The sequence below is a fragment of the Ambystoma mexicanum genome, chromosome 2q (assembly GCF_040938575.1).
Source record: "Ambystoma mexicanum isolate Mex_15411 chromosome 2q, UKY_AmexF1_1, whole genome shotgun sequence".
Classification (NCBI taxonomy): domain Eukaryota; kingdom Metazoa; phylum Chordata; class Amphibia; order Caudata; family Ambystomatidae; genus Ambystoma; species Ambystoma mexicanum.
In genome coordinates this window covers 1,266,083,012-1,266,110,626 of record NC_090924.1, presented here as the reverse complement: position 1 = coordinate 1,266,110,626, position 27,615 = coordinate 1,266,083,012, and the positions used below count along the sequence as shown (strand labels likewise).

Here is a 27,615-nt window from a genome sequence, read left to right as displayed (position 1 = left end):
CACAATCGGATCTTTGCAGCGTGCGCATTAGCCAGCCGAGCAACCCGTACCACAAGCAATACAATTCGGGAGCGCGTCCTCTGTAATGAAATCGTTCTACTAAATTCCTTACCCCTTCCTCTTTCCCAGTCCCTCAAAGATGCCCCCTTTTCAGCAGCGACTTCAAGCTCTTCCACGGCGCAGGAAGGGCGTGCGGGGTCCCTCCCAGGGACAGAGCTGGAAAGTCCTTCCGCGGGACAGGAGCCCCGGCGGCGGAGGCCCCGCGCTTCGCCATGCGTCCTCGCGGGCCCTCTGCGCCCCAGCCCGCCCGGAGAGAGACTGCGCGCAGCAGCGCCGGCCTCCTCAGACAGTGCGCGATTATCCTCCGCGGGTTGGACTTAAAGGGCCGGCCTGTTGCGGAGATCCCCAAATTGCCAGACGCAGGCCCGGGGCCAGCGCGTGTGTAAGAAGCCACACAAGGCAGCCTCTGTGCGGCTGGCAGCCCCTGGGCCCAGGAAGCATGCCAGCAGCGCGGCACGTCGGAGCAACTGCGGAAAACACCAGAACAAAGCCGACAGAAATAGCTGGGCAGCATGGACGCAGATTCCAGGCTGAGAGGGGGCGAGAGAAATCGGGTCTCAAATAATACGAGCCAAGCGTCGGAATATTAAGATGGAGCTGTCGGCCTTAGTAGACATGTCCAGAACATTGGTGCGCGCGAAAAGTGCGCATAGTGACCGCAACACGTCCTGGCACAAGAGCTCTTTTTCAGTCATCTCTCAAACCACAGCTGCACTGCCAATCACGGGTCTAGCATTTCCGGCTTACTTGAGGGCAATCAGCCCTCAGAAGGGCCGTCTGCACACAGCACATACACCCATGCAGGGGGAACTACACCCTAGCGTCCTGAGAACGAGAGGTCTGCAACCTTTTGGACTACGAATTCTATAAACCCACACTATTGACGATGCCACCTAGGGCTGATGGAAGTTGTAGTTGAACAAATGTGGAAAGTTAATGAAGCAGGCCTGGCTGAAGATGTGTGGGTCCATTTCAACATGACTGTTGTGGGGGGAAGGGTGGGGGCTCTTGCTTGGAGCGGAAAACAATCAGAGGCATCCATGGAGTAAATAATATATTATAACAAAGAAATACAGCCAGGGTTAACAGCCACGTCAGGAAACGTCCAGTCATCAGGGATGCCCACTAAAAAGCTATACATCTTTCTTTGTCAGAAAGTGGCTTATGTTCAGGGATCGGTGTTAAAAGGCAACGAGGTGATAACACTTCTGTATATCCAGAGGGAAGGGACGGCTAGAAGGGCTCAAGAAACACAGCTGGTAAGGAGAGTGCTGCAAAGCGCACATTTATATCCCCAGAATTAATGTAATATAGAAAGGAATATATTTCTGTGTAAGACTGCTGACTGGCAAATTGGGGGGCAGTTGCTGGAACCCCCTCCCCTAAGGCTTGAGGTCCCTTTCAGCTAAGATTGATAGGTTCCAATGTCGTTGCTGGTGAAAGGTCACAGACTCCTGTTTCAGATGGAAGAGGTGGGTAACGTGTGACATGGTTTTGGTCTTGGTCCATGACTTATACGAGTACTGCATAGCAGCAGTGCCTATGTTGGGATAGGAGTAGACTCCGAAGTTTCGAAAGATGCCCTGTGATCTGTGCGCTCTGAAGTGACCTCTGCAACTTCTAGGCACACAAAACATAAGTTACTGTAAAACAGCTAGGTCAAAGTCTATAGGAGAGAGGTAACACTGACTGACCTCAGACAAAGCTGCTGGTTACTGCCGCAAGGAAGACCCTCAGTTTCCAAGTATGAGGAATTCGGCCATCTGCACGGTGGGTGTGCACTCACCTGGGCTTTTTTGAAATTTTAAATGAAATTGACTGATGTTAGATCAACCTCGGGAAAAATGTGAGGGGCTAGTCCGCACACATTTTCCTATACTCACCGCACGGCATACGCTTAGACCTGTGTACTCCGGGTGGATACAGCCTTCAAGCGCAGTCCCCCCCTGTCATATTTAGTTGGGATCTGACAGTGGAGTGCATGATGCATCCCCAGAAATGGGAAGGCCAAACCTTCCACCTGCCATGGCCAGCGCAATTAACTCACCAAAGACTTATGCGGAACCTGTGTTCGTCCTCCATTCTTTCCCCCCCCCCCAGTACCCTCATCTCAGGTAACCAGAGAAAGACCATCGCTTTTGGATTGGGACCCTGCGGGGGGATATGCGAGGGAGGATAACCTGGGTGGAGGAGACTTGGGGAGTGGACGTCCTAAGGTGAGACATGGTATCCCCCTCCCATTTCCCTTCCACAATAAACCCTACATCTCCCCAAGCCTTTATAGGCTTCTGCCAGTCCTTTCCCTGTGTTTACCTGAAACCATTCCCCAAAACCCACCAGTATGCTACTGGGACGAAGAAGAGAAGACCCAGAACAGAACATCCTTATTTTGTGAAAGCGAACATTAATCAACCACAGTCAAGTACTGGGACGAGGAGGAGGACAAGAGTAAAACAGGACTACTACTTTAATAGCAGTCTAGTCCTTTTTGGTACAAGAATGGAGGTGGGTGCTTTAAAAGCTGCAGGCCCAAAAGTCATGAAGTCAGCTGCTGGGTGCCGGAAAAGTGCAAGGCGTATGCAGCGGGAAGCGAAGGTACAGGACATTGGAGGCCGGTGGCAAGTCGTAAGAAGGAGGTGGTGGAACCGAGTGAAACGGTCATGCGAGTCCGGCTTCACTGAGGAAGCACTGCTGGGTGTGCGCAAGCCACAGAAAACCACTGGGAGACACACAAGGGACCACCCTCAGAGAAGGAAACCTGTGGCGCCCAAGATTCTCGCAGGGAGCCGTAAGACCGACCAGTGAGTGAAACATTGCGGTTTGGTACTTCTGGTCCTTCTCTGAAGCCCCGTAGTGACATTTTACAACCCATTGCTCCTTTTGTGTTGAAACCAAGTATCCCTGAACTGTTGTGATTATTTACTATATCGACTACCTCAGTTTCCAGAGTGAATCCCTTTTCCTTCTTTTAAAATCTCCGTTCCGTGCATTCCCTTACAGGGTGGGGTTTATTTCGTAGTGTGCTAGAACTGTCTGTTGTGATAATAATAAACTAGATATTTAGACAACCTTGACTGGACAGTCCCTTTTATCATTGGATAATAATTGTATTTTCGCTGTCTTGCAACTAACCAACGATCCACGACCATGAGGAAATAAGCCTGCCGTTCTGTCCACGTTACCAACATTGGACATTGAGGTTTATCCTTTGCTTGTGTTCACAAACCTTTTGGATCCCTTCTGGTTTACTAGAGGTGTGGGGCCGGTTGATGGTTTGGAAACCGATATCATCCCTGGACCTCTGGTGTCCAGGAAGTTGATTCGTCACACCCAGCCTGATCAATAATCACGAAGGGGGAGACCGGATCAGTGGACGCTGGTAAACCGATGATCCTTCATAGTCAGCAGACACCAAGAGAACTTTAAAACTATTGCCAACCGGGCACCAAAAGTAAACGTTTCAACCTTTGAACAAAGTGCGAAAGGAGAGGAATGAATACTTTGAATAGTTGCCATACAAAAAGGTACATTTGAAGCTGTGATATGAAATATGGAGAAAGAGACAAGGCATTATCAGTCTGTGCAAGGCAATCACGCAATTAAAATGGGCCATCAAATAGCGCTTCATAGAAATTCATGAGCTTAAATATACTGCAAATCGAATAGGTTTCTGGAAGGATGTGTTGACAGCAGATCCAGGGCGGCAATGCCACTGCGGAGTAAGAAGCTGGCCCACAACCAGGCTTGGTTTAAAGTGTTGCCATCAGCCGGTAGCAACAATATGACCAAAACACAGACAGCCGCTTGGAAAATATATACAGTTTTCCATATGATGTAACAGGAACGCTGGAGCAAAAGGGATTCAAGGCGCCAGAACTAACTGCAAAGCCAAGACACGAAAATAACTCCTGTAAAAGTACCAGGTCCCAAGGAGGTTGTGGGTCTGGCTGGCCCATAAGGGTGGGGTGTTGCAGGTTCACCATCAAAGCACGGTTTCCAGGTTTGCCCAATCCCGATGCCAACACAACTTCCCATCAGGATGCAATGAGTGAAATATCAAAAAAGGTCAATGGCCAGATTTATTCCCTGGCCTGGGCAGTGTCTGGCCTTGGCTCAGCCTCTGCACCGCATTGCAGCGTGGGCCAGTGCTGTGACCCGGGTGGTCTCCATCTTGAGTTCAGAGGATGAGCTTACATTGGTCCATAAAGGGGGCAGAGGGGTAGTTGATCCGAGGCCGATATTTGGATCATGCCCCACCCACCACATTAGAAATACAAGACCAACCATAGGTTCATAACCGATATGGGACAAGATCGCTGATGCGGTCCAACAATAAGGAAAGATTATAAACAATTGAGAAGATGATTTTTGTTCTTCGCAGGGTGACATTAAAATGTCGGATCACAATACAAATCCGCTCAGGTGATGAGGACTCTTTCTTCTCAAATAAACAATAATTAGCAGCGCGAGAGTTTGCAGAATAACACTTAGAAGGGCTTGGGATGCTTCTCCCCAGAGCCTTCCATTTGAAAGCTTTTATTGTTCTGCATTTTTCTTTAGTGGGAAGGTCACCCAGCAGACCACACACTACTGGCACGTACACACCCGCTTCCGGATTGCTTAAAGTATAGTTAATACATATTAATGATCACTGATAAAAGTTAATATAATGACCAAATCCAAATATTTAGAGACGTTAAGACATGGTTTGATAGCCCTAAGCCTCTGGCCACCAGAAATTCCCTAGAAAACCTTCAAGCCCTGCTTCTCAGGCCACCGAGAGCGAACGAGCGCACACACACACACGCACGCACACGCACACACACCTCTCCCCTTCCGCCTCCTCCCCAAGATATTTAACCAAACCCAAGGTGAACTTTCTAAACCTTGCATAGAAGGGTGGTCAGTCAACTAAGCAGCAAAACGTTCAATAGAGATCTATACAGGCGAGCTGGCCACCTCTGGGGACAGTGGGAACATCGTAGATCTATACAGGCGTGCTGGCCACCTCTGGGGACAGTGGGAACATCGTAGATCTATACAGGCGAGCTGGCCACCTCTGGGGACAGTGGGAACATCGTAGATCTATACAGGCGAGCTGGCCACCTCTGGGGACACTGGAAACATCGTAGATCTATACAGGCAATCTGGCCACCTCTGGGGACAGTGGGAACATCGTAGATCTATACAGGCAAGCTGGCCACCTCTGGGGACAGTGGGAACATGGTAGCCGTCTCTGGAGATTAGTACCTGTGACAGCAATAGCTGGCCCTTTTTCTTAGGCGCTATTACTTTAAAATGGTAGAAGTTCATGTGGCATGAACTAGAATTAATGAATGCCTTCCAACAGGTACAGTGATAAGATTCCCACCGCCCCCATGAGAAGAAAAAAAAAAATAGACCACAAAAATCTTTTTAAAAAGGAGATTAAAGACAAAAAAATGCTAAAACTCAACAGTTGAAGGACATGGCCAATATAAAGTATGGCAAGTATGCATCACTAAATTGGAAAAAAATGGCATATAAAAAAAATAATTAAAAAAACATTTTTATATGCATAGAGAAAAATCAAGCGGTAAAACCAATGAAAGATACTTTCTATATAGTGATGAGCTGCATAACTGAGGGTAAACGGGAACCTTATTCCAGGATCAGTCCAATTCACTACACATTATTTTCCCCAAAACATCTCTCGAAGTGTGGTTTCACAACTGCTCCTTCTGTTGGCAGAATGCAAACTCCGGACACTCGTCTAGGTCACATGAGGATATGGGTCCTCGTGAGCCAGACGCTTTGCTGGTATTAGGGAGCCCTCTGCTCAGTCCTGATCTCGGACACTTCCGGCGTTCCAAATGCAACACTAGCACAGGGCATATCCCAGCTGAATTTAATAAAGCCGTTGTTATTCCTTTCTTCATTTTTTTTTTTTTAGAAGTAAAAAAACTGTGAAACCGCCACACAATTTCTGAACTATTGTGCAGAGTTGTATCCCAGAAGCAAGGCGTTGCAGAAGAACACCACCTCTTGCTTGAGCAGCAAGTAGGCTTCCATCACCCCGAGTTGGGGTTCTTGATGAGCTACGGAGATTAGCCAACAGTGGCACAGGGGCTTTGGTGCTGCTGGATCCGTCGGCCATATTTGATATGGTGGGCCACCCCCTGCCCCTCAGCCGACTAGGACACAGGGTACCAGAGCAGTGTTGGACTGGGCGTTAACCCACATTACAGGATGCTCACTACCCATGGCACTGGGCTGCTCAGCATCACAGCAGCCGCAGCTGATCTGCGAGAGACCACGATTATTCAACTTGTAGGTAGGTCTTCCCGCTTGGAAAACTGGTGGAATGCTTTGGTTTACCCATCTTTCATGCAGTTGGGTACTCAAATCATGTTAAGGCTAGAGAACGAGGCGAGAATTTAGCAGATATTTATTTAGGCAACCTAACGTCACATGATTAACAGCAAGAGGGTGGAGGCCCTTCTATGGTCTCGCCAAAAAGTGGAGAACCACAAGTTCAGTTTTTGCATGTTCCTATGACGATACCCACACATGTACTCTGTCAAAATGGTTCAAAACGCATTAACAACTCATCAGAAATTGTCCAACCTAGGTTCTTCCAACTAAAACTTGTTCAGAGAGTAACAAAATACTTGCAGATAGTGCCCAAATGATGATTGCAAACCGTCTTCTGTAATCACGGTGGGGTTACGGCAATGAAACCTCCCGAGACTATGCATAGAGTCCAGAGCATGAATAATCTGGCAGCCAGGCTGCTCTGCAAGCTGGGACCACATGTCCATCTATCCCTGTCTTTCCACGGCTTCATTTGCAGCTTGTGCAAGGAGGTTTCAGCATAATGGAGCATTATGCTTAGTCCATCAAGACGACTGTGGAACCCAAACCTATTTTACATGAATGCCTAACTTGGTATGTTCCCTATCAGATTAGTGTTAAAATGGTAAACGGTTATGCAAATGTTTGCCAGGTGGCAAACATCTGGCAAACTGCTCACTTACGGAGGACAGGCATGGATCAGGGGGACACCGCGTTTGTATTGGAAGCAAGACAACGCATAGCAACACAGGTTCGAATCCCGGTCTTGCACTTAGAAACTGGTCTCCGGTATTAAGCGTGTGATATAATAATAATAATAATTTAGCATTTATATAGCGCTACGAACCCTCAGGCATCTTATTACCCACGGTGTGTGGTGCTCATTGATCAACCTCAGAAGGATGAAAGGCTGAGTTTGCCCTGCCGGGTTTCAAGCCTGCATTAGCAGGCTCTGCACATATGTCAAAGCGAGCGCTCTACTCACTGTGCTATCGGACCAGCTTATAAAAAACCATTATTACTGTAGGTCCGGAAAATTTTAAACATGGCTCTTTCTCGGTTAGGCTATATGACTTAATGCACTTTCCTTAGTTCCCAATACAAGCATCGCCTCACTTTAGTTTAGCATCGGGGTGCCATAAGGTGGCAGACAGTGCTCTATAAACACAAATGGAAAGAAAATAGAGAATGATTGTTGCCAATTGTAACAGAGCTTTATTGCGGTCTGGCTTAACACATTTCTTGGGCCTTTGAGGCTGCACTTGGCATAAAGCCAAAAGCTTCCGGGTTTGCCAATGTTAGTTTTCCACATGACAGGTTGTGCATCGCTTGAGGGCGTGGTTTACTCCATGCTTGCTGGGGATGCAGGTACTCAGAACTACTTGGTATGAAATCAATATACAGAGTCGTACAGATAAGCGGCGTACCAGCCACGATTACTCCCAACAAAATAAAACAGGGAGCACAAATATTACCAAGAAAAAGAACAGATCACTGGCATCGGCAGAGCAGCGCCATGGGAAGGAGCTCAAATATTATTATGGATTAATCTCAAATTGAATTTGCTGGTATAAATGAATGTTTTAATTTGAATGAATTACTAGGTACAAAGTAGAATGAATTACAAAAAGGGTGGCCCTCTTTGAACATTCACATTTTTTTATTTGCCTAAATAACCCGTTGAGAAAGGGAAATACTTTTTTCAAGCATAAGACATAATTTTACTCCCAACTTCGAAAAATAGTCAAATAATTCCTCTTCAAAATTTTAGCCGAGTCCTCGATTGAGATTACAACACGCTCAAGTGGCCAGTAATCTGCCTATGCTATGTGGAGGCAGGGCTTTTGGTCTCATTTCTGCAGGGCAAAAATGTCCCCTCACCGCAAAGGACAGAAAAACGGTTCAAAGGGGGTAGGTCTCTCCAAGGAATGGGTCGAGAGACTACTGGATTCATTTGTGCACAACCTGCGAGTGATGTGCGTTTCGACACAGTCTTCCATTCTTTCAAAGTCATTAAGATGGATTTCCCTAGATCAGGTAGTACTAGCACCTAAGGAGTCCTTCATGTCAAATAAAGTGAATGGTTATCAGGGACGGCATCATGGCCTTTCAACCTTCTCAGCTAGAAGGGCCCTCGGGTGGGAGTGAAGGAGGCCACAACTTCCCACATGTTGCCAGTCAGCTGACTAATAACACAGCAATATATTCCCTTCTTTGTTACTTTCGTTCTAGGGCTTAAAATGTGCCAACACTAGCAGTGTTCATCTTACAAGCTCCGATTTCTGGATCCCTTCTGGCCATCACTTCCCTTGGGTTATCGTTGCTTTTAAAAACGGGTTCCTCCACATCATCCACTGGCTGACGAAGGAGGATGTATAGCTTTTATAGGTGCATTTAGTGTTTCAGCTCTCTGCTGGCTAGCCGTACCTTGATAATCAGCAGTTATCGTTCCCCGGCTGCATTTCTTCGACTCACTTATAAGGTCTGTAGCCAACAGGTGCCTCAGACGTTTCCGCTCTAAACAAAGGGCCCACTAACCATCATGTTGAACTGGATCACCACATATCTTCAGCTGGGCCGGATGGTTATATATAGGGGTGGGTGGTGTGAGGGCCGGCACGGGCTCCAGCCCGACCATCCTTTCAGCTAGTACCCCCGGAAGCCACGGGCCTGCCACAGGCTCCACCATGGCTGCCCAGTGCAAAAAAAAGAAATGGGCATTTCTTTCCATTTTGCCTGTGCCACGCAGGCAAAAATGGTAAAAAATGCCCATATATAAAAAAAAAAAAAATAAGACCCTAATGGCGGCTCGGGTGCAGAGAGGGCACCAGGGGCGCATTTATATTTTTCATTGTTGACCATTTCTTTCCAATTTTTCTGCGCACATATAGGGAAAAAAATAAGCACCCCTTTTTCTGAGGGAGCCAGGGATTTCATGGCCTCGGATCGTGGTGTGCTCCTAGAGCAAGGCCTGACTCCAGGCTCGGCCCTATCCATGAAATCCCTGGCTCCCCCAGCTCTAGTTATATATACACGTGCCAAATATCAATAGGGTGGAACTGCATCAAGCATAGGCACATAGACGTGACATTAAATGCCAACAAGACAAGAGAATAAAAAATACATCCAGGCCTAAATTAGTTCCGCACAGCTGGCATGAGAACTTGAGAGCTCTGAGGAAACGTTGAGGAAACGGGGCAAGTCTGAATCAGTGCACGCATGCGCGCGCATGCGCCAGCGTCCTGTAGTTGATGTTCTAACACTGTCCTGAGCTTTACAAAGAAAATGTCATTAAATGGCCACTAAACACTTCACACCATGCTGGTGCTGTGCAACGGTGCTACAAGGCCCCACCTTTTTTTAAAAAAAAATTTATGGCCAATTAAAAATAAACCAAGCCCGCGGGTAATTCCTGGAGCCAAAATGCCAATAAATCCTTCCCGTAGGAATCCTTGATTCACTGGACAAAGCAGGCTTTTCTTGAGAAGTCTCGCCTGCTTCGGCCACTTGAGGGTAGCACCAGAAACGACGCCTCTCCAAACAGAGGGCGTACAAGGAACGGGCCCTAATCAGTCCCGTTATGAAAAACTACCGTGGCCCTGGGCCACATTAGCGCGTTACATGTATCCATATGCAGCGATGCTTGCGTGAATAACGAGACCGTCCACAATGTAGTTTGTTTGGAACTTAAAAAGCTGAAGGTTTATTACGTGTACAGAAATGTAATAAGAAAAGGAAATTACGTTTCAGTGCAGGCTCGTCTCCCTCAACCCCTTCATATTCATTGCTTTTTGCCCAGACTACAACTCCAATTGCCTGCCGGAATGGCTGCGCACGGATAACTCATGGCCTGGGATTAAAAACGTGCCGGTATGCATGGCTCTCCCGAAGGAGTGGTGGTCTTTAGCACGGCATACCGAGAGTTCTCGTAAAAGGATGGGGTGTACCCCACTTTCATAATTGCAGGGTTTGAAATTGGAGGGGAGCTGGGAGCTATTGAGCTGCTTGTAGCCTATAAGAGCCTGGTTAGCTTGCCACCACCAGCTACCAGGAGCAACATTTGGCTCCTCGGTCACGGTTTATTACACAGCACACACCAGCCAGGGAACTCCTTCCCCTACAATGAATGTGGCGCACAATAAAACCACTTTAATTTTTAGTATACTATGGATTCCTTTTGCGTAGGCCTCCAACCCGTCTCGCACCCAACCTCCACCAGCACCCATGTCACAATGGACTAGGAACCAGGTCGGTGTGTATTAATAAGATATTTTATTAATGTATTATTCAATGTAAAGGAGGATCATCGAAATACAACAGCCACCAAAATTGTGGCAAAACAGATGCAGTATCCTATATAGAGCGACCAGGAATAGACAGTTTCTCTCGCTTTTGTTTTAATGACCAAACAGGAAAATAACAATTACACACAAAGTGATAGCACCTACAGTTAAGCGCGCACACACCCCTGCAACTCTCACGCCCAAACATCAATTGGACTTGGTTCCTTTGAATGGCAGGCAGTGGCAAGGAGTAGGAAAATAAGGAGGGGGTGGGGTGGGGTATCGGTTTTGGGGTGAAGCCCACCACCGTAATGTGGAAAACCAGCAAAGCAAGGGAAAATCTAATTTTGGAGCAAAACGGAAGAATGGGGCTTTTATTATTTCTCACAACTGCTAGGTGACAGAAGAGAATACAATTCATACTGCTTACACTTAGGAGACAGGCAACCTTTTAGAGTATACTAATCAGCACACCAGGGAAAATAGAAATGAAGCAGGAAAATCATTTTTTGGGAGAAAGCAAATTCAAAGGGAAAATACAGTGGCAAATGGAAATTAATTTACACTGAGGCTTATACTGACAGATGGGCTCTGGGAAAGGGGTTTAGCTCACAAAACTAAAAATCAGTTTTGGTTCAGGCTGATGGATGCAACGAGTAATGACACCGGCAAATGAAAATTCACTTGGCGGGGCATAATTTAAACACAGGAACAAATTCATTTTTCATCTCACAAGGGGATTGATTCGTTTGGCCAACACTTTAATGACTATAACAATTAACAAAAACACTGGGGAAAAGATTGTTGGTTTCGAACTCCACCAATCCCAATCCTGTGAAATTTAATGGGGGAAATTAACTGATTTACTTACAAAAATACTAAGGATTTACACACACAAATGAGTGGTTTTTCAATGGGGATATGCTAACATACACAGACAAACAAGAGATTCTTCTATGGGGAGATGGCTGAACTACACTGGCAATTGGGGTTTTCAATAGGGAAATATTGGATGCACTGCTACAAAAATGAAGGGATTAGGCAATCTAGGGCTGGAGTTACTGCTACTTCCATAGCAAGCCTTTGTTTAAGTTTCAGGAAAGCCAGCTACATCTCAGGACACTCTGAAAGGATAGGGCAGGGAGTCTGGCCACTGCACTCTCAAAGATGGCAAGTTTCAGCAGCCTTCTCTCTGTCCTCCTTTTCCTGTCTCCCCGGTTTTTGTGTGTCCCAAGTCCTAGTACAGTCCCCGTTACATAGCAGAAATGACATCACTAATTTTACAATCTATAGGAGGTACCCTGCAATAATCCCTGCCACTAGGATTTGATAGTTACCCTCTCTCTATCCGCCCCCAGTCAGGATTGGTTTAGGGGTTGGGAGCACAATCTGTTTTTTTTTCTATTTGTCATCATCCTTTGTTCTCTTTGCAGCTTTTTGGTAAAATTAGCTATGTATCACAGCTTCATAATTGTACTAGCAACTGTCATACAAACCATATATTCTGTTTTAGCGGATCATGGGGAATTAGATAAGCCGACCACCAAATATGTACGATGTAGCATGGTCATGTGTCACATTTTTGTCGTTTTCATAAAATGTACAACAGTTATGAATATATAAGTTATCAAGCATATTCCCAATGTCATGCTCCACCTTTTCACTCACTCACATTTTTTATATGTTCATATCAGCCAGAAACCTAGTCTAACTGGCCATTACAGTTCCCAGAATCACAGGTAGATGCTCCCAAAACCATCTGGAAATTACATGAAGAATGGCATAAAAACGTAATCCTCAGTATGGTTGCTGCGCAAAATGCCTAAAATGAAATCGTCTTAAATTAATTATGAGTATTTCTGTCAGCAAATGGGGTGGCTGTTTCATCCCCCTCCAGCCGTTCCCCAGGGTCAGCCTGTGACCAGAGATTTGTAGGAGTCTCTTGGAAGTTAGTGTAGGATCTTTGAAGTGGGTGCAACAAGGATTCACACCTTTTAGTCATGCTTCAGCCAAGTGTGGCATTCTCTTGAAGACCCTGCTTTCCTGCCCGCAGGTCTTCAGAATAGTGAATTTTGACAACTTTAACAGCCTCAAATTGTATTGCATTGTTATTAAATGGGAGTTGCGACATCCAGCTGGAGTGGGGCTTTTCTTTGTGAAGTTTCTGAACCCAACCAGAACAGGTTTTTCCTGAAGTGTCTCCTCAACTGTCATTGGAGTTCTGTGGGGGAACCATAATATACATTGCTTGGTCAACCCACACATCCCCTTCTGCTTTCCTGACATTTTTCTGAAAGCAGCAATATCTTTTTCCATACTGACTTTTCAAAGCCGTTTTTATTTGCAAACACATGTGCAGGCCGTTTTTTCTTCCAATGTTTAAAAATCCTGTTTTCCATGTCACAATATTCTTTGATTCCTCTTTCTTTTGTGAATTAAAATGCTGCTTGTCCATTGATGATGCTAGTTCAGCCCCTTTCTCCATGGTTCTTTTACTTTACATGAACAACAAAAGAAAAAGCCAGGTCGTTTTTGGTTGCAGTATTTAAATGGCTGCTATTCATGTGAAAGCAACTTCGATTTGGGGCCTTTAAATGCACCCCACACTCAGACCAACTGATGCCGGACACACCTATGTGAATTTACCTCTGTGCATTTGGCAAAATATATCAATAAACATTAGGGCGCATCTATATGACATTTAAAGATTAAAGAGTCATGAATAATGGACAAGGATTTGTTTGCATCTTATGTGGAATTTAGATTTGCGTTATGCCATGTACTGGCTCCTCGGTCCCCCCATGTGGCAGCTCCTGGTCACCAGTTAATGCTGCATACCCAGGAGCTGCTTTTAGCCTCTGTTCATCCAATCCTAATTTTGACTCCTGTAATTGGCTAATATTTATTTTCTGGTCAGGCTAGTCACTCGTGAAACTGCCCTGCCACAAATGGGGGTTTATGCCCCCACTGGCTCGCATCCATTCAGCTCCATGTCCAGTTGTGTAGTTCCAAGACCCAAAACATGTTCACCTAGAATAGTTCTAAACAGACCTCTGAGAAGTGTACCCCCAGCATTTCCAAATGGATTTACCCATGCCTCTGTGGGGAGAAGCGTGCGTGATCTTTCCATCACTTGGTTTATCTTTTGCCTCAATTTCTCCACTGCCTTAGGGGATACTGTCCCATGCCAGTTGTATCTGGGCAGTACCTTTGGCAGTATTATTTATGTATTACCAACTATGGCATCAATTGTTCGCAATGAAACAATCATGGACCCAAACAGGTTTCCCCTGCTGAGCTTTGTGAGGTTGTCCTAGCAGACCTGGTGTGGAGTGGTATTTCAGGCAGTATGTGATTTGGGCTCTAGTCATTCCTGTAGCAAGAATTGGTCAGCCTACCATTCAATCCTGGGGTTGTGCCAAATCCTTTCCATGGGATGCCCCTCTCTTTCCAGCCCTCGCCATGTAGGAGTTGCCATCTACCCACATCACCTGATCCCGTCGTTGCATATGTCCTGTGACTGTTTGAATGAATTGAAGAACATGGACTGTCTTTCAACCTCTTCAAACGGGCATACCACAATGTTCACATTTGACAGCCATCTTTTTCTTATCAAAAACATTGTCCGTTATGTAAAATGCATAGTATTCACATTAAAAATATTCAAAGGACAGACAGCCCATCCTGTACTCGCCAACAATTCAAATACACACCCTCAGATCCTCACGTATATAGTTGACTGGGATTTTAAAACGTACTATTTCTCCACTTTAGAATTAAAGAATAAAAAAATCAACATCTACTACTTTGTGATAGCTCTCCTAGCATTGTTGCAATACAGGTATTTCAGGCCTTTTATCTTGTTCGGTTGATAGTCATGCTGCCAACTTTCCTCCTCTTCATCCTTTTTAGCTAAAATGTATCCAAACAATTCTTTTTGATCATTCCTCAAAAATAATGACGATTTTATTTCTCAATTTTCTTTTTCAATATTCTTCGTAATGCTCGAACTTTGTTATGTAATTAACTTTTATGCTAAGACATTGTGTACTTTAAACACACTTTTTTATTTCAGTACTTCATTTCTCAGAAAAGATGCTTTGTTGCATTTAGACAGGATGTCCCAACATTTACTCATGTGAAGATACCCGGTCCGGTGTTCCACATTGTGCTACGGCAATGGTTGCTCAACTGGATTTCCACAGGGCAAAGTTATTATTATTTTTTTAAACACTCCTTATTTGTATTTGGTAAAAATGAGACGCGGATAACAATCCCAACACAGTCTCCTCCCCACCTCCCCAATTCCCCATTTCTCGACCGAGTCTCGTAAAACCTCTCAACCTTCACCTCCCCCTCTTCCTCTCGTCAGCCTCCCCCATTCCCTGTAATTAGGGGTCACTGTATACCAATATCCCCCTGAAGGTCCCCTCCAAGCCCCTCCTCGCCCCTCACCCCTCACCCCTCTCGTATTGCCTCCCCTTTCCCCATACCTCATGGTGGTTTCAGGTCGTTGGGTATAACCAAATCGTTTAGCAGCTGTCCCCAGTCTGCCGTTACCCCGTCTTCCTCCGCGTCAGCCTTTGCCACCCGCAATATCTCCAGTTCGGCAATTGCTCATCTACAGGCATCCCCCTGCCATGATGTTATTGACGGCCCTTGTCGATGCTTCCCCCTCCTGTAGGACCTTGTAAATGCGTGAAACGCTTGCCTCCCCCCACCCCACCCAGTTTGCTCTAGCCGTACCTGTAGTAGCTGGCTTGTTTCTGGTTCCACTGGCATCCCATCCCATCCCATAATTCCGCTAATCTCCCAACTACTGCCCCATATGCCAAGAATAGTCCCTTCGGTAGTTCAAACTTCACACACTAGTCTGAGAACGTCAACAGCTTCCCTCCCTCAAACAGGTCCCCCACCACCCCACAGCCCCACAGCCCTTCTCGTGGAGACTCTGTATCCCCTGTCCTCCCTATAACCTGCATCAGCTTCCGGTCCACCCCCACAGGGTAGGTTCTCATCGTATAGCCACCCCCCGGGTCCCTTCATCCGAGCGTATTTCCTCCCACAGGGCAACGTTGATAGCCATGATGTCTTGACAGATGTGAGGGGCAATCATTACCATGTGTGCAGCAAGCATTTTGCTGCAGTGATAGATACCAGTCTTCTCCATTTACAAAGGGCCATCCCGGACTGAGTCCGACACCATTCATCAGGGTGCACATGGTGAAGGGAGTGTAAAGTAGATCAATGTCGTCAATCCATTATGCTTCCTCCAGTTCCAAAACGACAGACACTTCACTTGATCCTCCAGGTATTGTACTGTGTTTCTTGCATTGTGTTTTGTGTCGCTGAATGCAAGGTTATTCAAATAACAGCACACATCATTGTTAATTGTCTGTGGGTTTGCTATGCTGTTGCTGGTGTCCTACCATTCACTCCGCCTCGACCCATTGTATATATTGTCCACAGGGGCAAACTGCACCATCTAGTACTTTCACAGAGCCGACCAACTCGTCACTTGGTGGTCAGGTATGCCATCTCACAATTACACATCAGTCAGCATGCTGACACTTGATCAATCCTAGTCTTCGATTGCCCATCAGAATAGGAACACACATTGCATACAACATGGAGACTGCAATATTTGGTCTTATGGCAACATTTTCTTGCATGCATGGCTGATCTTCCTGGTCTCCATTTATAATCCAAGACAACAATCATCAGTGTCTTGCCATCCATTGATTATTTTCTCCATACACAGGTATGCCTGACTGGTACTCGATTACTTTTTGCATTGCTTTGAAATTGAGTGGTGTCAATTGGATACAACTGCACTGTGATTGTGTGCAGCGTTGAAATTCTTCCCCACCCTCAAAATGGGTCAGTTGAAAAACGTGTACTTTGTCGAAAGAGGGGATGAGTAGGAAGTCTATCCGTCACAGCATCCTCGCAAACAATGCTTGACACGCAGGTATGGCACCGTGCATCTTTGTGTGTGCTGTGCATGGATAGAACTGGGAGTAACAATGTCGTCAATATCAGTCTTCAACTTTTTGGGACCATGTTCATTGAATTTGAACATCTCCTTTGATCGACTTCTATAACATCCTTTCACACGTTTCTCATTTCCTTGAGTGTCCGTTCTGTTACTGGATTTTTGTTAATCTACAACACCTGTCGCTAGACATTTGTATCACAATGACTGTTGCTCTAGTGATAAGCAAATGGTGTTGTGTGGCAAAGTGCACCACAGGCTAGAAGTTCTTGCGTCATGATAGTGTGTTGCCAAATTATAAGGTATCGGCGTTCTTGTTTGGTAGTAAGAATGATACCATGACGTCTGCTGGATTATCTGGTTCCTCAGACACGGTCCGCGGTGCGTAGGTATGTCAACTAGGTATGCATTTTGCTTTGTGTGGGCTTTACCTTTGGGATTTACTGGCACCATCATGCATGACAACAATGTATGTCCGTGGAGTATCTCAACATCCATCCATGTACACCTCCATGTCCTTTCCTTATGGAAATGTTTGTTGTTTGCAACTTCTCTGTTCAATTTGTATCCAGTAGGCGGAAATCGTCATACTAGCCTTTGTAACAGGGACAAATGACACGACAAGGAGGCGCAGGTATATACATTTTTCTACAGTCATTGTTTTAACGGGGATGGGTATCCCAAGGCGAGAAGTGGAAGTAATCCCGTCACTAGCCTATGCCCTCTCTCTGTGCATCTAGTGGAATGTAGAACACCAAACGAATATACTGTTTTTTATTCGTTTACTTGCGTTCACTTATCCGTTCATTTCTAGTACTAAAGAAGGTTTCCATGAAGGAGACTTCTGTCTGGAACGTACAACTACACCCAAAGATAACTGGTTTGTGGGGAGTCTTTGCTCTGTGCATTTACATGCAAAGGTGTTGGGATACTTGGTGGAAGAGAGCTTGTCAGCAGTGTCCATTGATGCTCCGACTATTTGAATGTATAGCAACATGCCTTTTCCCCCCCGAGTCAATAGTGTGCCCTTTTTTCACTTTTCTTGTCCTGATGGAGGCGGACGTAATGTTGACTCTTATGCCACCACCATCCGACACAACCAAAGGAGAGCAGGTATACCAGGTGTCATGATAGTGTTATTACGGTGATCATTTATACGAAGCTAGAATTGTACCTCCTTGTTGGTCGTCGTGCCTTTTCTTTATTTTGTGCCATCTGTTATGGTTGCAGTTCATGTCTTGTACAGCTGGATGAGGGGAGAGGCCGAGTACTGCTGGAATCACAGCCCCCCCCCCCCGATCTATCCTCGTTCAGAAGCCACTGAAGCAACTTTAGACAGAGCTGATGACATGGACAAAGACCTGAACTACAGCATTTAAAGTGAGGAAGAAATAAATAACACGTTTAAAAACAACAAAAGTGAATTGGCAAAGGAGGGGCTTTTGAGGGAACTAAAATGCATTGCATTTGACTGCGGTTTGCTTGACATTATAAAGATGCTGAAATGCAACGCATTGGCCTCTACTAATAGTTGTGGCGAACCTGTAATACCTTTTAAAAGACAAGTAGTCGGGATAAAGGTGGCCATTCAAGGAAACTGTGGGGAGTAACAGTGCAGCCTTTCATAGGCCGCTCCACCAAAGCTTGCGAAAGATCCAGCAGGAAATGTACTTCGTTTTTGCACACTTTCACACAGTGCTTCCACATTCACAAAAATCTCCAGCTTCTACATTTCTTGGACTGCGTTTCCTTTTTAGGACCTCCTACTATAAATACCGGTGACATTACTTGCTTATTCTCTGCACTGCGTGCTGCGTGCAATCAAGAGCAGGTATCCCTGGACTATGCTTATATTGGCAAAATGATTTCGCTTGCACGTGATGGAAGGCATAGTCTGGGATTTAGCACGAAGTATTGCTCATATCACCTCTAGAACCTGGAAACTAAAAACATTGTTGGCTCTGTAGCGATCAGGTGACTGAACGTACATCCTCTGTTGCCATGGAGAAGCATGGTTCGTGTAATAACCACAGGCAGACGTGTGGACGCTGCCAAAGTCATGCGAGAGAAGTTCCCACAGTATCAGCCATTCATTTGACTTTTGACATGTGCCAAAGTATGTTGCCAAGAAAGTAAATGATGCAGGGGGAAAGAAAAGGGCTGCGAAGAAATACCGAAACACTCACAGTCCATAAGTCAACATCTCGGGCGGAGTTCTAGAAACTGGGAAAGTTCAGTTGACAAACGGGCAATCACTTTGCCCACGCGAATGTTTGTTTGATGGATAGTGGAGAACATACACTATCATGTATGTGGACATCCTACGCTGAGCGAGGAAGAGATGAGAATGAAAAAGTCGCTGGATCACGGATTACCACCTCGTGCGGCCATTGTGAAGACAGTGCACAACAAAGCACTCACGGGGATTTGGAGGTTTTCCAAAGCATGGTCCTTTCAGCATCAATGGCATGGAGGCACATGCACGGTTTGCTCACAATGAAAACCTGGGCTGGCAGCAACAGGTTTGAACTGCTGATGGTGCAGGCTAATCGCGCTACAAATTGGCCTTGACAAAAACAGAAAAGACTGGCTTGACTATAGAATTTGTGTTTGTTAAAGTTCTCACTTTGAAGGTGTTGAAGGAGTCACACAGCCTCAGAACTGGTTTTCTTCCGCAAGCAGAATCAATACCCAAATACATCTGCCACCATCACAAAACTAACCAGCAGACTTAAATAAAAAAAAAGTGGGGTGGGCTTTGTTATTTATTGACTCTAGTACAAAGTCCAATTTAAAAACTGCTTTGCCATTCCAGTGAAATGTGTAGAATAAACCCTGCCACGTGGCTATAACCAAGAATTGTGTGCTCTGTTGACAGATCATAGACTTTTAATGTACATTTGAAAATTAAATTACAAGATTATTCATTTTTACCGGTCACTACTTAAAAATATTATGGTGAGGAGATAATGGTTGAACAATAGACAGCTTATTGGGAATCAGAGTCTGTCGTCACTTGCCCTTACAACAAGTAATACTGAATTCATGGGATTTTAAGGGTGCCCAGTATTTGTCGGTGAAAATGTGAAACAGTAAGTATGTACTCGACCACGTGGAGTGGCGCTTCACCAGGCAGATTCATAAACACTGCCAGCTGTGCACGATTTTTTACAAAACAGCCAGGATGCTTTGTAATTAAAATCTTCTCTAATCAACAGTGCTTTGATCAATACAAGAGCGACTACTATGGTTTACACATGCATTCTATAATAATCCACTGTGACCGAATTATCTTTTCTGGTTGCAGTAGAACCGCCATCAGGATTGTCATCCCATGACTAGAAATAGGTCTAATGGATCGCAAAATACAACTTTTGGGAGGGAGTTACAAAAAGCACGAGCTTCATCTTTCAATTGTTCTTGGTGTGAATGTTGCTTTGGGGATGAATACCACAGACCCTGGTCAAACACCTTTACATGGATGCAAGACTGGTCATTTATCTTGCCATCGCCAATGCCCTGTGCAGCCTTCAATGGCATTATTCACTAGCACGGCTGTGCCATTACAGAAGGGCACCATCAATTGGCAAATTAGGGATTTGGGCCACCAAATGGCAACATTGTAGGTTAACTGCTTGACCGTCTTCTCTGCACTGGAAGAAGGGCCACCATAATGCTGAGCCTTGTGATCTTGCATTTTCGGCGGGGCTCACATTAGTGGCAGAACAAAGGTGGATTTAAACACAGTGGTATGGAAGGGTGGCCTGTGAAATGCCCAAGTTTATTATTGAATCAGTCTTACATCCTTCCGTTAGTTCTTGCTGTTATGTGTAAGCCAGAAATATTGTTTTGTATTGTAATAGATGCAGGATGTGAGACAGGACATACAGACTATGGGTTTATTGGTTGTTCAATTAGCCACCCATGCATTTCGATCCCCATGGCCAGTCAGGGTGACTATTTGGCCTACATCCATCACAAGATAAACAAACGTTGCACTGCGTAGGGACTGCCAGTGTTATTTTACTAGGCATCCGTGTGAGATAATGGCTAGAGTAAATGAGTTTCCGGTGTAAAAAAGCTCTTAAAATACTTTATTTGTAATCAATAGGTGCTTTCTTGCATCAGTTTCTTGCACTAAAGTGCTGTCTAAAACAGACATCTACAATGTAAACTGTCCTTATGTAGAAGGATCAGACAGGGCGTTGCCAGGCAACATTATCAGACGCATAGGCACTCGCACCACTTTATAGCTGTTACCACCATATGGCCAGATGATAACATTATGGCAGTGACAGTCACATCCATATTGTATGCATTTCTATCCTTGGATCGAGATACCCCCTTTTAGCCCAGCCTGCCCTGTCCCGATAGGCTCTGTTCCCTCTTTTAAAAAAATAAAATAAAAAAAAACTCACAAAAAACAAGCAGTGCTTTTAGATTGGCGCTGAACGGATACCGTTTTGACAGGCTTGTCTGCCCCCTTTATGGTTCAGGGCCCATGAAGAGGGCGCCATTTTATTCAACTTTTGGTTGCTGAACAAGGTTAAGCTTCTGGACTTTAAGGGGCGCCGAGTGCCCAGCCCAGCAGCTAACGCCTCTAGCTGGGTAATGAGATAGTCATTAACCACCGAAGGAGCCTTGAAGAAACTAGGCCCAAGCACTAGCAGGAAACCCATTCCTTATTATTATTATTATTTGTGTTATTGAAACAGACGGGTATGTGGAACCAGGCCTTTATATGTATGGATTAGTATGAGCAGAGCATTAATAAGCAACGCAGCACCCATGGTACTCTGGCTGTGCATACAAAGGCCTAGAGGGCACTTGTTCTTTTTTGGAAACCCAGTGACCTTGCTCTCCTTCTGGAGCTCAGGAATATTACAAATGGCCCCCCTTCATGCATGGTTTACGGATATGGAATGCCTGGTGCAGCCAAGCATATGCAATTACAGGCAGCCTATCCGTGGGTGCAGCCATTATAGGCCAAGCACATCCGCATTTTTCAAGGTAAACAGCTCATACCCTATTAACAGTCTCCTATACCTGGATACAGCCATTATAGCCAAATACACCAAGAAACACTCATCCTATCCTATATATATCTTCGCTCAGATATAGCTACAACACATCAGACTGTGACAAGGTCCACAATCAGTCCAGGCTGAAGGCCATGCAGGGTGGCACCTAGAGCCATTCCCAACCCAGAGAGGAAAGGGGACAGTTTGGAGGGCAGCAGTTCTTATCCCCTCACCAAGTGCCTGTGTGTTTGACAGTACCACTTTTGATCACCCTATACATCTTCATACCTATGCTGGCCAGTGTCTCTCTTTTTCAATTAATAAGGCAGTTGAAGTCCGGACAAACGGTTCGCAGGACAACAATCCACCAGAACCTTATGTTCGATGCTTCTAGTCATCGCATGGCTGGGACAGACAGTAAGCGAGAATTCGCATTTTAAGGGACGGAGAGCCTGTGCACCCGCTAGAGTCGCTGCCAACTGCTTCCCAGCAACGAAACACACGGTACGTTAACAGCTGTGCCAGACTTGACTCAGACAACGCAACATGGACATGCTGCTAAGCGGCTTTCACACATCCATTACTAACCTACTATGGATTTCATTGCAACCCTGCCAACCTAACACAGTCTGGGACAACTCCACAATGCGAGCTGCCATTGTTGCAACATGGCGGTCCTGCATGGAAAAGGGGCAGGGCTTAGCTCCTCCAACCCCATTCATAAACATGTATTGATTGTTTAACACCTCCCAGGCGGGAAAAAGTCTAGAAGGCCAATGGAAGAAAGAGGGGGGGGATATGAGGAGTGGAATGAAACAGGGAGTTGTGGGTTGTTCAAGTGAGGTCCGAGGAGGAGGCGTCATACCAAGAGACCAGCAGGAGAGTGGACAGTGGACTAGAATGTGGAGGCGATTTAGGGAAATTATGAGGTATTGGCTGGTGGGAATGTGAGAGTGAAAAGGTGGGTGACGGAGTAGAAGATTGGGGAGAGTCGTAGTACTAGTAGTGTACAGTGGAGAGTGATAGGAGAGAGTTGGCAAGGGACAGAGCGGAGAGTGAGAGGCGAAAGCGATAGGAGAGAGACATCTGAGGAAGAAGCACGAGGAAAGAAGAGTGTGAGAGGTCTTCGAGAGAAGGGAGGAAAGAAGAAGATCTGTAAGAGAGAGGAAGGAACAGGAGGGCGTGAGAGGAAGAAGACAAAGTGGGGGGGGGGTGAGATTTATAAAGGCACGCTCCAAAAATACCTTTAGAAGTAGCAACCTTCTTAACGCCTTGAAACACCTTTTGCTGTATAGGCGCATTATAAATACCCACTACATACAGATACATGCAGGCACAGCTTAGAAAATCCCATAGGGTGCTTTGATATATAAGGCTGTTGCCTTTAGGCCTTCAATGATAGCCAACCAGAAAATGCATAGTGGGGGGGTGAGGGGTAAAAAAATCTCTAGATATTAAGCTAGAGAACAATGAGAAATCTGAAGGCGTCTCACCCGCTAGTCCCTGGGGAAATCACACAGGCGGCCAGGACACAGCCATAACTATTGGATCCAGTTCCTGGGGGTGGACTAGTGATGGAAGATCACCTGCATGGGATTCCTCAGGGAGTGGAACACCGACAGGTGAGACACGGTATCCCCTTTGACACATTTTCCCCTCCCATCACATAGGACATTCTAAACCACAACCCTCACCCCCTTTTTCAACACGAACACTTTCACACAACACAAAGGACAACGGATTAACACACGAACCGTTTACCTGACATGTCCCAAAACAAGGGTCAGGCAACTGATGAGAATCGCACACACCAGACAGCCCTTTCCCTTCCTCACAGGGATAAAAGGTGGAGCCAGAGAGCACAGCACGAGCACGGCAGGCAGCACAATGGCACAGCTATCGAGGCGCGGCAGTTAAAACGAAGGAGAAAGGCGGCAGGAATCGAGAGGGAAGCAAGAGTGACCATGCCCTTTTCGTCCCAGGCCCACGGACCCTTTGTGGAAGAGAGCCTAAAACCGCAAATAGCGTCAGTGTCTTGCAGCAGATGTCAACGGTACACGGGGCACACGGGGCAATCATATGCCGATAAGCAGGAGCGAGGGAAGCTCCTGCGACCGTGGTACCGGCCCGGACTCCAATGACGAAAAGCCAAGCAGTTCATCACAGCCGGTGAGTCGAAAGTGAAACCGATAAGAACCGGGCTGTGGTGAGTGAGAATTGCAGAGTTGCACGTTTGAACCAAGTTCTATGAATGGTGAAAGAATTGTAACATGGGTAAAAAGGGGGGAAACCGGCACCACGTGAGTGCCAAGTCAGGAGACTTTGGTCAAGCCCCATATGTGAGAAACTACAGCTACCAGCAGGCCGTGCGAGAGCCAGCGGAATAGGACAAAGTGGTCATACTGAGGGTCAAGCAAAATCCCTGTACAACCAAAAGACTGATCTACAAACTAAGTGAAAGAAAGGGAAGTGAAGCCTGTAGCGAGAAGAAACTAGGGAAGCAAACCCCAAGAGGGGCAACGTCTATAGTCCCAAGAAAGTGTGTTTGGAACGGTTTAAAAAGACATTATGATTTGTGGAATACGATACAAGAAGGGTCAGTGCCCAGAAGAGGCGGACCCAGGGATGATCCATCACCCAACGAACATTGGAAACAAACTTTTCATTTGTTAAAGGAACTTTTGTTTTGTTATTTAAACACATCAGGTCCTCGAAGGCAAGAGACTTTAAAGTGAAATGACACTTGGCCATCGACGGCCCTGACAGCAGAAAAGCGTGAGTGTGTCCTAAGAGCGGCCATTAGAACCATTGTGTCGTGCTGGAGAAGCCAGAGACTGTGCTGTGCTCCAAGCTCCCATCGTACCCAGTGTCCAAAACGTGGTGAAGCGAATCCAAGTCTACTGCATCCCGACATATTTGAGAACACTTGTTTCTTTTCTTGAAAACTATCCCACACCCCTTTATTTGTATTAGTTGTGAGGTTTTGCAATAGGTTTCTTAGCATAGGCCCTTTTATTTTGACACAACGTCACTAGGACTGCCTTATTTTTCATTTGATGGTTGACGCTTGCTCCCATCTTAGATTTAGGTTTATATTAGGCGTATTTCCAACCTGCATACAGCATTCACTGTTCAATAAACACCCTTGCACTGTGATCAATTGTGTCCGTCTTACTTGTTGTCACCAGGAGTTCCTCACAATAAGGACACATGTGCAAGGAAGGAAAACACTTTGTCTAGACAAGAGATGGGAGGGGCCTAGTGTCCTGCCTAACAATTCCATAAAAACCTGTGAACCATAACTGGGAGTTGGTGCTCTTAAGGCCATCTGTCACAATGCCCAGTTACACATTTGTAAAAGTAAGAAATGCCATTTTACATTCAGAGTGGCTTCATATGGCCACATGCCAACTTTGTCCCTTTACAGCACTCATGAATACATTGGTCTCACATTTTAGGTGAGCCACATATTCAGGTCTGTTCAGATTTAATGTGTACAGTACCAGCAAGGTTTCAGGTCCCTCTTAGGAAGTGGATGGAAGCGATACAAAGAAGGAAAGGAGCGTGCGAAGTGCAGGGCGGAAGGGCATGGGGCCCATTCACAGAAAGACACAAGTCATATCCCAGAGTCTTAGTGCCAGATTATGTGACACGTGCTGTGGGGGGTCGGAAGGAGAATCTAAATTTAGATATGCGGTAATGGTATAGAGTGCTCAGAGTTTAGTAGTTGGGGGTATGGCGAGCTGGGTAAGGGGCGGTCAGATTGTGTTAAAGCATTTCAGTGGATCATGTTTAACTGGTCTCTGAAACGGGTAGGGTCCTCTTGGTTGTGTAAGTCATATTAGTATCCGGCGAGGGACAATCAGATTGTCTCTCGCCGAGTCCTTACCAGCCCGATAATGCTTCGGTTGCCGCCACATCCCTCTGTGTTCCTTCTGCGAGTGGCCGCCATGGAAAAGGAACTACTTGTAGTCCCTTCTCCATTTCCATGGCAACCATTTTCTTGGTTTACTCGTTTTATTCTTTTCAATGGCCAGCATGGGAAGAGAGAACGGACTTGTATCTCGTTCCATGGCAGCCATTTTTTTTCTTCAATTTTTTGGTTGCTGAACACCGGAGTGTCTCTCAACTGAATAAAGACACTATTAGTACCCCAGTCCAATGGGCCGCAGTACTAATAGCAATAAGCCCCTCGCTGCGGGGACATTACCGCGTCAGGTAATGCCCCAGGGCCTTTATTAAGGCCCTCACTTCACTCGTGCCTGTAACTATGGGCCCCAGGGTATTTACCTGAGACAGTAATGCCCCCACCCTCGCACCCAGCTCGGGGCTTATTGTTCATTTAAACAATTTGCTGGAATAATGGGTAGCTTAACAATGGTGCGCTTTCCCATTGTAGCCACAAAAGCAGCAGACACATGTACACGTAACAGAAGCCTTAGACAATTGGATAGAAGAGCCAAATGAAAAACACACACCACACGTGTACATCGTCGCCACCACACAAGCGTACTGGAGCAAAACAGCATCAATAAATACCATAAAGAAACACATAGTAAAACCAGTGTTGGCACACATTTTCTAATACAAAAGCTCAAATTTGAAAATTAAACATACAAACCAGCCAATGTGCAAGAATTGGGAAACTGGCAAAGAGCGCCAATATTATCGCCCACCATGCCAGGCTGTAGACTGGTGGGAGTCAAACTTGACGGATATCACGTAGCAATACCCGAACATTGCGGCAAAATAGCAACACTGCCTCACAGCTAGTACTCCCCCTTACGGGATACATTGTAGCAGAGGAGCGGCCCGGATTTGGTCAGCAGTTTAGGTTGTAGGTTTCTGGCCAGTAGGAATCGCAGAATTCCAGGCGTGGTGGGTGGATGGGGCACTTTTCCAGAATGCCTTTTTCGTGAGGCAGAGGTTTGACAGTTTCATTGTTTCGTCAAGGGGTAAGCACTGGAGCGTTCTTAATTCTGGAGTGGTGAGGTCCTGGCATTTGAGGTGGAGTAGCCTTTGTGATGCTCTATTCTGGACAAACTGCACTTGCCAGACATATTCTTGGGAATACCTCAGCAGGTTGCCATTGCAGCGAAGGAGTCTGGAGAAGGCCCAGCGCTTGAACCCGTTCAATGTATAGCTCATGAAAGGGAGCAGCTTTTTGGGAGAATTGGAGGAGGTGCTTTGAGCCAGTGCGAAGCATTAAGTTAGATCGGTCAACGGCGTGGGTCGGTTAGTGCTTTGAAAGGTAGAGTGCGAGTGGTGAAAGCTGGAATATCATTTTGGTCAGGTCTCCCTTTGGATATGCACTATCCTTGCCTCGCAGGGATGGGTTTCCAGCCTAGAGCAGCGGATTGGGGAAAGGTTATTTCAGTTTAGGTACTTGGGGGAAATATTTTTGTAGTTTAGGTATTCTTAACAGCAGGGTAGCAGAGAGCTGGAACAACTTTATTAAACAATAAATCGACCACTGGGTAATGTAAAAGTTAGTAAAATGAGGGCTGACCCCCGGGGGAACACCACATCAGAGTGTACGTACGGCAAATAGAAAGTTTAAACTGGGTAGAGGCCATGCACAAATGTAATCCAATTGAGAGAAGGCCCTTCAACGACAAGTACTATTTCATGCCTTTTAAGATATTATTGTGCTATAAAAGTTCAATTATTTTCATTTGTATAGATATGCTTGGTTGTCCAGACACTTGTACAGAGCAAGGGGAAAGAAAGAAGTAGTTGACCAAGCCCCTTGTTATCTATTTTTTATTGATGTTTACAGATAACGATAGATGGAAATCACGGTTTCACTTCATGGATTTGTTGGTTGAAAATAGAAATAAAATGCATATTGGCAATGCAGATCTCGCTTACCTCTCCAAGTTGACAGTCATGCCTTTCAGACCACTGGCCGTTCATGGCAACC

General features: G+C 45.8%; 1 protein-coding gene across 3 annotated transcripts in view; it reads right to left on the bottom strand.

Annotated features, from left to right (window-relative positions):
* The window catches only part of SHROOM4 (shroom family member 4), a 678,783-nt gene that overhangs the window by 485,883 nt on the left and 165,285 nt on the right, over positions 1-27,615 (bottom strand). Inside the window, exon 1 of one of the 3 annotated variants that reach the window (XM_069648655.1) lies at positions 113-282. The exons of the other annotated variants lie outside the window; for them this stretch is intronic. The gene's annotated coding sequence lies outside the window, so the exon portion shown is untranslated. Of the gene's footprint in view, positions 1-112; positions 283-27,615 lie in introns of those variants that run through there. 3 annotated transcript variants of the gene reach the window in all.